The sequence below is a fragment of the Bos indicus x Bos taurus genome, chromosome 22 (assembly GCF_003369695.1).
Source record: "Bos indicus x Bos taurus breed Angus x Brahman F1 hybrid chromosome 22, Bos_hybrid_MaternalHap_v2.0, whole genome shotgun sequence".
Lineage (NCBI taxonomy): Eukaryota > Metazoa > Chordata > Mammalia > Artiodactyla > Bovidae > Bos > Bos indicus x Bos taurus.
In genome coordinates, this window is record NC_040097.1 from 6,185,805 (window position 1) to 6,200,694 (window position 14,890).

At 47.6% G+C, this 14,890-nt stretch overlaps 1 protein-coding gene across 15 annotated transcripts in view; it reads left to right on the forward strand.

Moving 5' to 3' along the window:
- Positions 1-14,890, forward strand: part of ATP2B2 (ATPase plasma membrane Ca2+ transporting 2) — a 380,950-nt gene that overhangs the window by 166,244 nt on the left and 199,816 nt on the right. For all 15 annotated transcript variants that reach the window (XM_027522833.1, XM_027522827.1, XM_027522826.1 and 12 more), the window contains one exon: positions 6,528-6,622. The gene's annotated coding sequence lies outside the window, so the exon portion shown is untranslated. The remainder of the gene's footprint in view (positions 1-6,527; positions 6,623-14,890) is intronic.

Consider the following 14,890-nt stretch of genomic DNA (forward strand, 5'->3'; position numbering starts at 1 on the left):
GTGGAGAGGTCTGACAGAATGTGGTCCACTGGAGAAGGGAATGGCAAACCACTTCAGTATTCTTGCCTTGAGAACCCCATGAACAGTATGAAAAGACAAAAAGATAGGACACTGAAAGATGAACTCCCCAGGTCAGTAGGTGCCCAATATGCTACTGGAGATCAGTGCAGAAATAACTCCAGAAAGAACGAAGGGATGGAGCCAAAGCAAAAACAACACCCAGTTGTGAATGGGACTGGTGATAGAAGCAAGATTCGATGCTGTAAAGAGCAATATTGCATAGGAACCTGGAATGTTAGGTCCATGAATCAAGGCAAATTGGAAGTGATCAAACAGGAGATGACAAGAGGGAACATTGACATTCTAGGAATCAGTGAACTAAGATGGATTGGAATGGGTGAATTTAACTCAGATGACCATTATATCTACTACTGTGGGCAGGAATCCCTTAGAAGAAATGGAGTAGCCATCATGGTCAACAAAAGAGTCTGAAATGCAGTACTTGGTTGCAATCTCAAAAACGATAGAATGATCTCTGTTCGTTTCCAAGGCAAACCATTCAATATCACAGTAATCCAAGTCTATGCTCCAACCAGTAACGCTGAAGAAGCTGAAGTTGAACAGTTCCATGAACACCTACAAGACCTTCTAGAACAAACACCCAAAGAAGATGTCCTTTTCATTATAGGGGACTGGAATGCAAAGTAGGAAGTCAATAAACACCTGGAGTAACAGGCAAATTTGGCCTTGGAATTTGGAATGAAGCAGGGCAAAGGCTAATAGAGTTTTGCCAAGAGAATGCATTGGTCATAGCAAACACCCTCTTCCAACAACACAAGAGAAGATTCTACACATGGACATCACCAAATGGTCAACACTGAAATCAGATTGATTATATTCTTTGCAGCCAAAGATGGAGAGGCTCTATACAGTCAGCAAAAACAAGACCGGGAGCTGACTGTGGCTCAGATCATGAACTCCTTATTGCCAAATTCAGACTGAAATTGAAGAAAGTAGGGAAAACCACTAGACCATTCAGATATGACCTAAATCAAATCCCTTATGATTATACAGTGGAAGTGAGAAATAGATTTAAGGGACTAGATCTGATAGATAGAGTGCCTGATGAACTATGGATGGAGGTTCGTGACATAGTACAGGAGACAGGAATCAAGACCATCCCCAAGAAAAAGAAATGCAAAAAAGCAAAATGTCTGTCTGAGGAGGCCTTACAAATAGCTGTGAAAAGAAGGGAAGTGAAAAGCAAAGGAGAAAAGGAAAGATATATCTATTTGAATGCAGAGTTCCAAAGAATAGCAAGGAGAGATAAGAAAGCCTTCTTCAGTGATCAATGCAAAGAAATAGAGGAAAGCAATAGAATTGGAAAGACTAGAGATCTCTTCAAGAAAATTAGAGATGCCAAGGGAATATTTCATGCAAAAATGGGCTCAATAAAGGACAGAAGTGGTAGGGACCTAACAGAAGCAGAAGATATTAAGAATAGGTGGCAAGAATACACAGAAGAACTGTACAAAAAAGATCTTCACAACCAAGATTATCACGATGGTGTGATCACTGACCTAGAGCCAGACATCCTGGAATGTGAAGTCAAGTAGGCCTTAGGAAGCATCACTACGAACAAAGCTAATGGAGGTGATGGAATTCCAGTTGAGCTATTTCAAATCCTGAAAGATGATGCTGTGAAAGTGCTGCACTCAATATGCCAGCAAAGTTGGAAAACTCAGCAGTGGCCACAGGACTGGAAAAGGTCAGTTTTCATTCCAATCCCAAAGAAAGGCAATGCCAAAGAATGCTCAAACTACCGCACAATTGCACTCATCTCACACGCTAGTAAAGTAATGCTTAAAATTCTCCAAGCCAGGCTTCAGCAGTACGTGAACCGTGAACTTCCAGATGTTCAAGCTGGTTTTAGAAAAGGCAGAGAAACCAGAGATCAAATTGCAGGCATCCACTGGATCGTCGAAAAAGCAAGGGAATTCCAGAAAAACATCTATTTCTGCTTTATTGACTATGCCAAAGCCTTTGACTGTGTGGCTCACAATAAACTGTGGAAAATTCTGAAAGAGATGGGAATACCAGACCACCTGACCTGCCTTTTGAGAAACCTGTATGCAGGTCAGAAAGCAACAGTTAGAACTGGACATGGAACAACACACTGGTTCCAAATAGGAAAAGGAGTACATCAAGGCTGTATATTGTCACCCTGCTTATTTAACTTCTATGCAGAGTATATCATGAGAAATGCTGGGCTGGAGGAAGCACAAGCTGGAATCAAGATTGCCGGGAGAAATATCAATAGCCTCAGATATGCAGATGACACCACCCTTATGGCAGAAAGTGAAGAAGAACTCAAAAGCCTCTTGATGAAAGTGAAAGTGGAGAGTGAAAAAGCTGGCTTAAAGCTCAACATTCATAAAACGAAGATCATAGCATCTAGTCCCATCACTTCATGGCAGATAGATGGGGAAACAATGGTTGACTTTTGTTTTCTGGGCTCCAAAATCACTGCAGATGGCGATTGCAGCAATGAAATTAAAAGACACTTACTCCTTGGAAGGAAAGTTATGACCAACCTAGATAGCATATTCAAAAGCAGAGACATTAGTTTGCCAACAAAGGTCCGTCTAGTCAAGGCTATGGTTTTTCCAGTGGTCATATACAGATGTGAGAGTTGGACTATAAAGAAATCTGAGTGCCGAAGAATTGATGCTTTTTAACTGTGGTGAAGACTCTTGAGAGTCCCTTGGACTGCAAGGAAATCCAACCAGTCCATCCTAAAGGAGATCAGTCCTGGGTGTTCATTGGAAGGACTGATGTTGAGGCTGAAACTCCACTACTTTGGCCACCTGATGTGAAGAGCTGACTCATTGGAAAAGACCCTGATGCTGGGAAAGATTGAGGGCAGGAGGAGAAAGGGATGACAGAGGATAAGATGGTTGGGTGGCATCATTGACTCAATGGACATGGGTTTGGGTGGACTCCGGGAGTTGGTGATGGACAGGGAGGCCTGGCATGCTGCGGTTCATGGGATGGCAAAGAATCGGACATGACTGAGCGACTGAACTGAACTGAGTGGCTTCCTATGTAATAAGGGCTTACCTTATGTCTCAGCTGGTAAAGAATTGCCCTGCAATGCAGGAGACCTGGGTTCAGTCCCTGGGTTGGGAAGATCCCCAGGAGAAGGGAAAGGCTACCCACTCCAGTATTCCGGCCTGGAGAATTCCATGGACTATATAGTCCATGGGGTCGCAAAAGAGTTGGACACGAGTAAGCAACTTTCACCTTCACCACCTTCCTATGTATTAAACTCAGAGACAAAGTTTCATGTTAAATAATTTCCCAAAGGAATTTTCTAAATTATGTTTGCTTACTTCATACAAATGAACTTGTTCTTGGGTTACAGCAAAGATCAGTGACATGTTACTTTGTACCAGTTTATCAATGTTGAATATTCCTAAATTTAACACATGGATTTTAAGTATCTTAACAAAAGTATGTAAAATAAAAGTATTTCTTTCAAAAATAAAAAATCATTTAACATAATCTACCAGGCTAATGGTCTAAAGAAAAATCATGCAATATATCCACTAATGCAGGAAAAGCATTTGATAACATTCAGCAGCCACTCATGGTATAATGCTCAGAAACATAGGAATAGAAGGGATTTTGCTCAATGTGATAAAGAACATCTGCAAAAAACTAGGCTAATATTATCTTAATGGTTAAAGACTGAATGACTTTTCCTAAAACAGAATAAGGCAAGGATGTCAGCTCTCACCACTTATATTCAAATAGTGCTGTAAATTTTAGCCAATGCAGTAAGACAAGACAAGAAAAGGAATACAAGTTGGACAGGAAGAAATAAATTGTCCCCATTTGTAGATAACTTCATTGTCTGCAAGAAAAATCCCAAAGAATCTATCAAAGGGAAAATAAGAAAAACCTCCTGGAGCTAATGAGTGATTTCAGGAAGGTCACAGGGTACTAGATAAACCTACAGAAATCTATTGTATTTCTGTATACTAGCAGGGAACGTGGGTGTACCATGATTAAAAATGCAGTGCCATTTACAATAACTCAGAAGGGAGATAATTAGGTGTAAATTTAACAAAACATACAAGATTTGTATGCTGAGAAATAGTTTTTTTTAAAAATCTGATGAAAGAAATCAAAGAAGATATAGATAAATGAAGTGACATATGTGTTCATGGATTGGAAGCCTCACCACAGTAAAAATGTTAGTCTCTGCAATTCCTATTAAGATCCCAACAAAATTTTTATAGATGTAGAAAAGATTATTCTAAAACTTATGTGGAACAGCAGAGAAGCTGGAATAGCTGAAACAATTTTGAAAAAGAAGAGTAAGAAGAGTCTGTCTACCTGATTTCAAGATTTATTATATAGAAATCAAGACTTTATTGTATCAACAGAGAGATGACATGTAGGTCAATGAGGGAATAGAAGATTGAGAGATAAGACACATGCAAATAAGCCCAACTGATTTTTGACAAAGATACAAAAGCAATTCAATGGAGGAAAGATAATAACTTTTTCAACAAGTGATGCTGAAGCAATTGGACATCAGGGTCAGACACGACGGAAGTGACTTCAGCAGCAGCAGCAGGAGGCAAAAAAAAAAAAAGAAAAATCCTATCTAAGTCTCTCACCTTATACAAAAGTAACTCAGAATGGATCATAGTCTTAAATATAAAATGTAAAACTATAAAACTTTTAGGGGAAAAATGTAAGAGGAAAATCTCCAGGATCTAAGACTAAATAATTATTAAACTTGACACCAAAGCATGACCCATTAAAAAAAAAAAAAAAAAGATAATTGGGACTTCACGAAGTTAAAAGCTCACGATCTGCAAAAACAAACAAAAAACTTGTTAAGAAGATGAAGAAAAGCTAAAGACTGGGAGAAAATATTTGCAAACCACAAAATCTAACAAAGTACTGATATCTAATAAGTATAAAAAATACTCTCCAAATTCAACCATTAAAAAAATCCAATTATAAAATGGATAAAAGTCGTAGAGAGACATTTCTATGAAGAGAATATACAGATGGAAAACAAGCACATGAAAAGATGTTCAACATCATTAGCCATCAAAGAGAGGCAAATTAAAACCACGGTGAGACATTATTACACACCTATCAGAACAGCTAAAATAAAAAGTGATCACACCAACTGCAGAAAAACTGGATCACTCGTACATTGTAGATGGGAATGTAAAATGGTACAATCACCCTAAAAAAGAGTTTGAAAGTCTCTTTAAAACAAACAAACAAAAAAAACCTAAATATAGAACTACTGTATGACCCAATAATTAATTGTCCTATTGAGCATTCATGCCAAATAAATGTAAACTTATGTTCACACAAAAACTCTGTACACAAAGGTTTATAGCAGCTTTACTCATATTAATCAAAAACTGGAAGTAACCCAGATGTCCTTTAATGGTTGATTAAGCTACCCGTGATCCCCCCACATCATGCAGTGGTACTCACCTAAAAAGCACTGAACTGGCTACGCATACAACAACCTGATGAACCTCCACAGAACTGAGCTGCATGAAAAAGCCATCCCAGAAGGTCACATATAGCATGATATCATTTATAGCCATCTTTGAAGAAACAATATTATGGAGATTCATGACTGCCAGGAGTTGAGGGTGCAGGGGCTTCCCTGGTGGCTCCGTGCCGAAGCTGAAGCTGCAACACTCTGACCACCTGGTGTTAGGAGTCAATTCATTGGCAAAGACCCTGATGCTGGAAAAGACTGAAGGCAAAAGGAGAAGGGGATGACAGAGGATGGGACGGTTAGACAGTATCACCTACTCAGTGGACTTGAATTTGAGCAAACTCCAGGACTGCAGTCCATGGGGTGGCAAAAAGTCGGAGACGACTCAGCAACTGAACAACAAGGGGTGCGGGTGGGTGGGGTGGCTTCAGTGGGGCGGCCCAAGGAAGCTTATGGTGACAGAACAGTTCCGTATCTGGATTGTGACTGTGCTTACATAACACTGCACATGTGATAAAACTGCTCACACACATCGCCATGAATGCACATAGAAATAGGTATTATTATCTCGTCCTGCAGATGGGGAACAGAGGCTTGGAAAAGTCCGGCCACCAGCCCCAGGGCCTCTGTCCTTCTGAGCACAGGCCTATGACCACTCTGCCTCACTTCCTCTGCCCTCGCAGGCCACACCAGCCATCAGACAGAGGACAGGGAGACCTCACCCTAACACTCTCCTGGCGGGTAGACTGGTTCCCCTGAGATGGGACCTGGGAGAGGGTGAAGCCCACCCAAGCAAGTCCTGATGGAGAAGGCAGGGGCAGAGTCCTCCTGCTTCTCTCCCAGCTCCAACCCCCTGACCCTGGCGCTAGCCCAGTGCCGACACATAGGGACACACCCCACCACTGTTCCCTTCCCGCTCCTTCCTGACTTGAGTCCCTGTGGGGTCACCTGCCCCTAACCGATGCCTTCTCCCCTTTTCCAGAGCTGAACTTCGTCACCCAGTCCCCAGAGGCGGCAAGACATGGGCCCCATTTTCCAAACCCTGACGCCTTTCATTTAACCAGAAGACGTGGAGTGGTGAGTTGGAGACTGGGGTTTTGTGGGAGCTGGGGGTGGGGGAGACCTGGGAGGATAGCACTGGTGTAGGGGTGCTGATGGGGGTCCGCTAAGCAGGAAAGCAGTGGTCGACAGCAGCCGCCTTCCCTCTTCCGCTCTGGTGGGGACGCGTGAATTATTTATGCACCACGGTGCAGGTGTGGGAACCTCCCCCTCACGTCTTTGCGTTTGAATGGAGAGCAGAATGAGAAAGCCTCATGGAAGGAAGGCAGGATCCCTGCACATAGAGAACTGAGTCTCGAGTCCCTCGTCAGTGAAACTGGGCTGCAGCAGCGTTTCTTTCTTGTCAAGGTCAAGCAGAGATGATCCAGAGATGAGTGCTTAGCAGAGTAGCTGGAAGATAGTAGGTGCTCAGTTGAATAAATAGATGCCTGGTTGTCTAGTGCGTGTTAGTTAATGGGCAGCTGTCTCTCCAGGGTCACAGTGCCATCCGGCCTTCCAGAGCCAGCCCCTATGGCAGCTCTGTGAGGTTTCTCTGGCTCCTAGCTGGGATTAACCACATCTTCTGTTTTCCCAAATCCCTTTCTTTGGGCTTCTGTTAATGCCTTGCTTGATCCGCCTTGCGTTATATACCTGTGGACCTCAAAGTCCATGCTTGTTCCCCGAGACCCACACCTGTCAGGGACCAGAGGTCACGCTGCTCAGGTACGAGCATCGGACCCAACTTACTTTCCGAAAGAACAGCCCCTGAGCCAGAGCTCAAGTCAGCTTCTCCTCTGACCTCAGAAGGTGTCATCAGCCCCTTTCACAGGTGAGAAGACTGAGACCCAGAGAGAAGTAACTACCAGCCAGGAGTTGGGAGCTCTGGGGTGCAACTCAGAGATCCTGAGCTCACTTCCTACTTACCCCACCCTGCCTGCACCAAGAAAGATGAGAAAGTCCAGACCCAAACAGGGGAAGGGGTAGACAGGCAGATGGGCCACGTGCCTCTGTCCTCAACCCTCAGAGATCACCCAGATCTCTCGCCTCACTGAAGTTCTGTTTCTTGCCCAAGCACTTTGGGACCAACCAGATTGTTTCCAAACACATTACATAATCGTGCACATATTTATTTAATGCCATCTCTTGAATATTAAACAATCGATAATGCGGAACAGAAACATGGGTGTTTAAACCCGGCAGCTTTTGACAGGCGTGGGTGCAGAAGGAGGTTGAGGAGAGCCATCTATGAGCCATCCACGGGAACAGGAGGTGACACCCACCCCTCCTCCTCTTCCCAAGACGGGTTGAAAAGCTTCCAAGGCTCACAAGGTTGGCAAAGATTTAGTGTTTTCACCACTGGGGCTCAACCTCTTTTATTACATAATACCAAGGATGCATGAGCTCTTCACTGGAAAAGACCCTGATGTGGGATAAAGACCTAGGAAAGACTGAGGGCAAGAGGAGAATGGAACGACAGAGGATGGGATGGTTGGATGGCGTCACCGACTCAGTGGACGTGAGTTTGAGCAAATTCTGGGAATCTGAAGGACAGGGAAGCCTGGCATGCTGCAGTCCATGGGGTCGCAGAGTTGGACACAACTTAGTGACCCAACAACAACAAAGGATGCTTGGGGCAGGGCTTGCTCAACTACCTCTTTATCTGTTTATGAGTGTTTATTGAGCATCTTCTATGTGCAGTCTCTGTTATGCTCTGATTCACCTTGGGGTACCCTTGAGAATGAAACACACGAGACCCGCTCCTCATACAGTTGAGCAAATAAATACAAAAGATGGCTTCTGGACATGACTAGCACTGAATAAAACAAAGCAGAGCAGCAGGGTGGGAGTGCTGGGCAGCCCCTAAGGAGGGGACTTCTGGCCAGAGGTCCCTATGGTGGAAGCAGCCAGCCATGCAGAGGTCTGGGTCAAGGCACAGGGGTGGTGAGGGGGGCAGGTTTGGGGAGAGCGTTCTGAGCAGATGAGGGTGGGGGCAAGGGGCAAGTGACCCTGATGGAGCTAAGGAAGAATGAGGAAGACAGTGTGCTGGGGAGGGGTGAGTGAGGCCCCCAAGTAGACTCTGCAGACAGGGGGATACCTCCTCAGCAGGGCCCTTGGGCCAGGCCTAGAGGACCCCCAAGAGAAGTTTAAATTGCAGTCTACATGCAGTGGCTAAGCTGTTGGAGGGCTCTAGCAATCTGATGAGTGTTAGGAAAACACCCCTCTGCAGCTAGGAGAGGACTGGGGAGTGGCAGCATGCTGGGAAGGGCTGGGTCAAAGTTCTAGGTCTGGAGTGCTGGGGGTGGGCAGAGAGAATCCAAGGAGGGGCTGCGGGGGCCCCAAGTGCTAGTGGATCTGTCCAAGGTGATGATGAGTTCCTCCCAGGGCAGCTGTGGAGGGCCTGGCCTGACCTGGCAGAAGTCATGGTAACTCAGATATCGATGATAATAATAGTACCTAGGATTCACCAGGCACTTGCTGTGAGCCAGGCACTGGTCTGAGCCTCTTATCCTCACCACCAGCCTGTTATATATGTATGTTCATTATCTCCATTTCACAGAAGAGGGAGGGGACCAAGGCACAGAGCAGTTAAGTGAAATGCCCAGGGTCACTCAGCGAGTTAATGGCAAAGCTGGGATTTGAACCCCGTCCATCTGACTCCATACATATGGCCCTCCATCCACGGTGGCTGAGTGAAATGATAACAGTAGCAATGCTAACAATGACGAGAGCAGTTGCTTAATACAGTGCTGGCTACATGCCAGGCCCTATTCTAAATGCTTTAACAAGTGCTAACTGGGGACTTCCCTAGTGGTCCAGTGGTTAAGACCTCGCCTTCCAGTTCAGGAGGTGGGAGTTTGATCCCTCACTGGGGGAGCTAAGTCACACATACCTTGAGGTAAAAAAACCAAAGCATAAAACAGAAACAAGGAAGGTTGTAACAAATTCAGTAAAGACTTTTAAAGTGATCCTCATTAGAAAAAAAAAACAAAATTCTCATCATTTAGTCTTCACAACAGCCTATAAGGCAGGCACGACCTTTATCCACATCGTACAGACGGAGACACTGAAGCACAGAGCTTTCCCTAGCCAAGATTTGAACCCAGGAGTTCTAGCTCCAGAGTCCAGGCTTTTAGTGTAAGTTGGGGGGACGTTGACCACCTACAACCTAACCTGGCTCCATCTGCATTTCCAAGTCTGGGGCCAAGCCTTGGCTGGGCCAGAGTCCCAGCCATGTTGGGGAGTGGGGCAGGCACTCCAGGAGCCGTGGGAAATCACAAAGGGCTGGACTGTCCCCCCCACTCAGAGCCCGCTGGCTCTTCAGTGGCCAAAGCAGAGGGCTTCCCAGAGCCTGACCCACCTGCAGAAGCAGAGACGAGCCAACACAGGCAGGCTCAGCTCCTTGACGTCATCTTGGAGACATCCCACCACACTCTCTGCTGACAAGAGCATCCAGAGAGCAGTGAAACAAGAGGGAGGGGTCATCAAGTCAGATCACAGCCATGAGAAATGTCTACCCCAAGTCTGCTCAGAAACAACCCCCCAAACAGTCCCAGTGGAACCTCTTTTAAGCAAAAACTACAGGCATCCTTCTCTATAAATAAATCCAACTGGCAGACTTTCCACACCAGAGCAACGTCTTAGGCCATAGGAACTAACGCTAGTTTACAAAGCAGGTCAGCCCTTCTTCAGAGGTGGATGGCAGTTCCTGTCTGAGGGGCAGTGCTGGCGCCAGGGGACAGTGCGTGCAGAAGTGCCGTGTGATATGTGAAAACGTGTGCACGCGAGGGCTGTAACAGTACTCAAAATGTTTCTATAAGTCTTTTGCCTCTCTTTTGTTGTTAGGTTGTTTGTCTTATTGGATGGGCTTCCCAGGTGTCTCAGTGGTGAAGAATCCACCTGCAATGCAGGAGATGTGGGTTCGATCCCTGGGTCAGGAAGATCCCCTGGAGAAGGAAGTGGCAACCCACTCCAGTATTTTTGCCTGGAACACCCCATGGACAGAGGAGCCTAACAGGCTACAGTCCATGGGGTCGCAAAGAGTTGGACACGACTTAGCAACTAAACACCAGAATTGTCTTATTGGGTTCTTTATAGTATATGTTTTCTATGAATGCCTCCTTTGTTTTCTGAAAAGTGAAAGCATTAGTCTCTCAGTCGAGTCAGACTCTTTGTGACCCCATAGAGTGTAGCCCGCCAGGCTCCTCTGTTCATGGAATTCCCCAGGCCAGAATGCTGGAGTGGATAGCCATTCCTTTCTCTGGGGATCTTCCTGACCCAGAGATTGAATCTGGGTCTCCTGCACTGCAGACAGATTCTTTACTTTCTAAGCCACCTCTTTATAGTATATATTGTCTATGAATATATCCTTTGTTATCCATATGATTGCAAGTATTTTCTCCTAATTTGTGACTTGTCTTCCCCTGGCCAGGCAGTCCGAGAGTCTGGAATGCCAGGGATGGAGCAAAGAGGTTGGGGCCGTGCACTCCACACCCTGAGGCCACTCAGCACAGGTTCTGTCTGGGGAGGCGGGCACGGTGAGGACTGCCAGGCTGCACACTTCTCCCATGGTGGTTTCAGGTCCCAGTCGTGCAGTCTTTAGCAAGGTGTTTAAATTTCTGCCACCTCAGTTTTATGTCTTTAAAATGGGAGTAAGAAGCCCTCCACATTGAGACGGTTGAAAGAATTGGGTGGGAGAGGACATTTCAGGGCGTGGAGTGTCACCAGCTGCCCAGTGGGTCTCTGGTCCCAGTGGCCCCAGTGGGAACAATTGCCCGCTCTCAGCCTTGGGTGCCTGGGGTTGAGGGCACCCTTCCCCAGGGTCAGTGGGAGAACTAAAAAGGGACCCGCCTTCCCTTCACTAGGAAAGAATAAAACTTGTAACATCTTATTACTAGAAGGAACCAAAGAACTCCTCAACAACCCCATGCAGTGACTGGCACCTTTTCAAAATGTCTTGCTGATTACCTCCAGGGACAGGGACCTCACCACCTGTTCTGTGGCCAAGAGCAGAGGTGACCCCCAGTTCGTGCAGCTCGTTCTCAGGCATTTTACACATAAATAAACCCAGTACTCCTCACTCAGGGCATCGTGGCTCTTACTTTACAGTTTTAACCACACGAGTTATGTGGTTTCGTAAGCTTGAGAATGGAAGACCCTGCTCACGTTTCACCTCTCCTGGAACCATCCCCCATGGAAATCAGTCACTCTCCTTCTCATGCTCTGCAGCTCTTCAGATATGCCTCTTCTGTGGTAGAAGGTATCCTGTTGTGTTTTATTTGGTTGTTCAGTTAGAGCTCTCTCGCTAGACTCTAAAGTCTCCAAGAGTGGGGGGCAGTGGAAAGAGCTTGCTTGGGCCTGAGAGTCAAATAGGTCTGACTTTCATGCCTTATTCCCTGCTGGCTGTGTGACCCAGAGGAAGTGATCCAGCCTCTCTGAGTACATGGATCACGTCAGAGTCTTCATCATCCTCGCTCCCTGTGTGTGCATGCATACTTAGTCACTCAGTCGAGTCCAACTCTCTGTGACCCCATGGACTGTAACCCACCAGGCTCCTCTGTCCATGAGATATCCCAGGCAAGAATACTGGAGTGGATTGCCACTTCCTACTTCAGGGGATCTTCTCGACCCAGGGATCGAACTCAGGTCTCCTGAATTGCAGGCAGATTCTTTACCACTGAGCCACCAGGGAATCCCCTCCCTGAGCAGAACCCACATCTGTTTATCTGTGTATCCCTAGTCCCTGACCCACAGTGGGCGCTGAGCCCTTGTGGAATAGAGGAAGTGCTAGGAAGCTGTGAGTGCAGTCAGTCATTGCATTGCAGGGGAGGAGTTTGCTGCTAGAAGTGTGCAGCGCTGAAGCCAAGAGACAAAACAGGAAAATGAGATTCAAGGACCGGACACGGGCAGCGGTCCAGGGCTCCTTAGCGAAGGGGCAGCAGAGGGAAGCACACTCACACCACCACCCAGGAGCCAGCCCGAGGGAACTGCCAACACCTCGGTCCCTGCGCCAGGGAAGTGCTCGTCTAGGACCTGTGCGACTTAACCTGTGTTTTAAAAAGCAAAAGCCTGGGAAGCAAAGGAAGTCGCTGGGTTGACTAAATAATATGTTTGCCACACAGACGTTCTACTGTTTGTCAAATAGGAGCCGTTGCGATCAGCAAAATATCAATTCACATAAAAAGAGAAAAACAGAGTCAAGGGCGAGTTCCTTACACCTGAAATGTTTAAAATAAAGGAGACTGTCAGCACGAGAAGGGGAGAATGACAGGAGCTGGGTAGGCACTCGAGTGGAAGTGCTCCTTCTCCGGAGACACTGGTGAAAGTCTATCTCTCTGCCCATCAGGAAACACACGTGTTTTCTTCCTGCTCTCTGTCAACAGACAGAAGGGAATCGGGCACATTATAATGGGACAGGCAAGGAGTATCGTGGGGACATGAGACAGGATGAGTGGGGGGCTGTGTCATCTTTTTTTCCCTTTAATCGAGAAAGGCTTCCTGGGGGAGGCAAGATCCGGGCTGTTTGGTCCAGGCCCTCCCCACTACCTGGCCTCTCCCCAGCGCTCACACTCACGTGGCCTCTTCATTGGCAGTCTCTGTGGCCAGGGTCTGGCCAGATGCACAGATGGTGGCCACCCTTTCCGCATGATCCCAGGGCCACTCGACACCAGCTTGTCGTACCGGGAGTCCTCAGAACAAAAGGACTTCCAGATAACAGGACTGGAGCCAGCGTGCTGCTGATAGGATTGGAAGCCTCAAGTGAACGGCGGCCCAGGAGGAAGCCGGGGCCACAGAGAAGCGCCCATCACCCCCACTGTTTTTGGCAGAGGCGCTGTTTCGGCAAGCACAGGCACTGCGGAGGCCGGCCATGCTCCCCCGCCCCTCCTCACCCTGGCCTGCTCCTCGCTGGTCCCGAGACCAGAAAGGCAGGTCTCAGCCCTGCTGGCAGCTGGACTGGCCACCGCATAGGGTGTAACCACAGGCTGGAGACTTCTGCAGCAGGGGCCATCCATGCTGAAGCCAAGAGGTCAGGGTAGGGGTTTGTGTCCTTGGCCTGGTATGCAGGGGGGGACCCTTGGGGATTCTCCACCATCTCCAGCCCAGGTGTGGGTGGGGCGTTCACTAGCACTGCAGGGGGGGCCCTTGGGGATTCTCCACCATCTCCAGCCCAGGTGTGGGTGGGGCATTCACTAGCACTGCAGGGGAGACCCTTGGGGATTCTCCACCATCTCCAGCCCAGGTGTGGGTGGGGCGTTCACACCCCTGGGCTGCCTGGGCCCCTCGAGGGTCTGGGTCTCCAGGGCCAGGGGGCGCTGGGATGAAGGCGACTCAGTGTGGAGGAGGGACCTCGAGCCGTGAGTCCTGGGCCCGGAGGGAGCCTGGAGGGTAGGCACACCCTTTGGAAGTCGATGAGGAGCCACGAGGGGTCGGTCTCTGGCCTCACTCAGCTCTCTGGGCACCCTTCCTGCAGAGAACAGCTGACTCGAGCGAGAGCGTGAGAGATAGCCAGGTTCAAATCCAGGTCCCTGTGAGACTGTGCGTGTTTACTAGTGCCTCAGTTTCCCACCCTGTAAAATGGGGATGTGAGAGCAGGACTGATCTCATAAGGCTGTTGTGAAGATCGAGCAAGATGGCAGATGCAGCCCCATAGCTCTGAGCATCTCCGCTGCCTGCCCCTCAACACTCCCCAAGCATGGGGCACACCTTCAGAGCCCACAGGGTCAGCGCTGGAAGGAAAATGAAGAGACCTGTAGGCTACTTGCCCATTTCACAGGCGCAACTGCAGAGGAGATGATCTAGGTCATGGCCCCAGACTCCAAGCCAGACAGGCCGTGGATTGAATCCTGAGTCTGCAGACAAGCTGTAGAGAAGTTCTTGACCCTCTGACCCCCATTTTTCAATATGTGAAGTGGAGATGATTGTAGTGGATATACTTCATGCGGGTATCTGTGAGGATTGAAATCATGCCTCACACATGAAAGGTGTATCCTGTACTTCATACAAAAATTGGGAGCCACCACCAGCACCAGCACCACCATCGCTGTGGTTATTGTTATTGTTGTTGTTGAAAACGATGTTGTTGTGAGGAAAGGGAGACTCAGAGAGGGAAAGGGACTTGCTGGCAGTTGCACAGCAAGTCAGAGGGCAAGACAGGTCCAGCCCTGGCCTCCTAACCCCCAGTCCCCGTTCTTCCTGCTTCCCTCATCATCTCATTGGTCTTTGCTGCCTCTCAGTCCATCCTGCCTAGAGCTTGGTTTCCCCTTGCAAGAGGTCCCCCCGAAGCATCTGAGACCTGTCTCTCGCTGATCT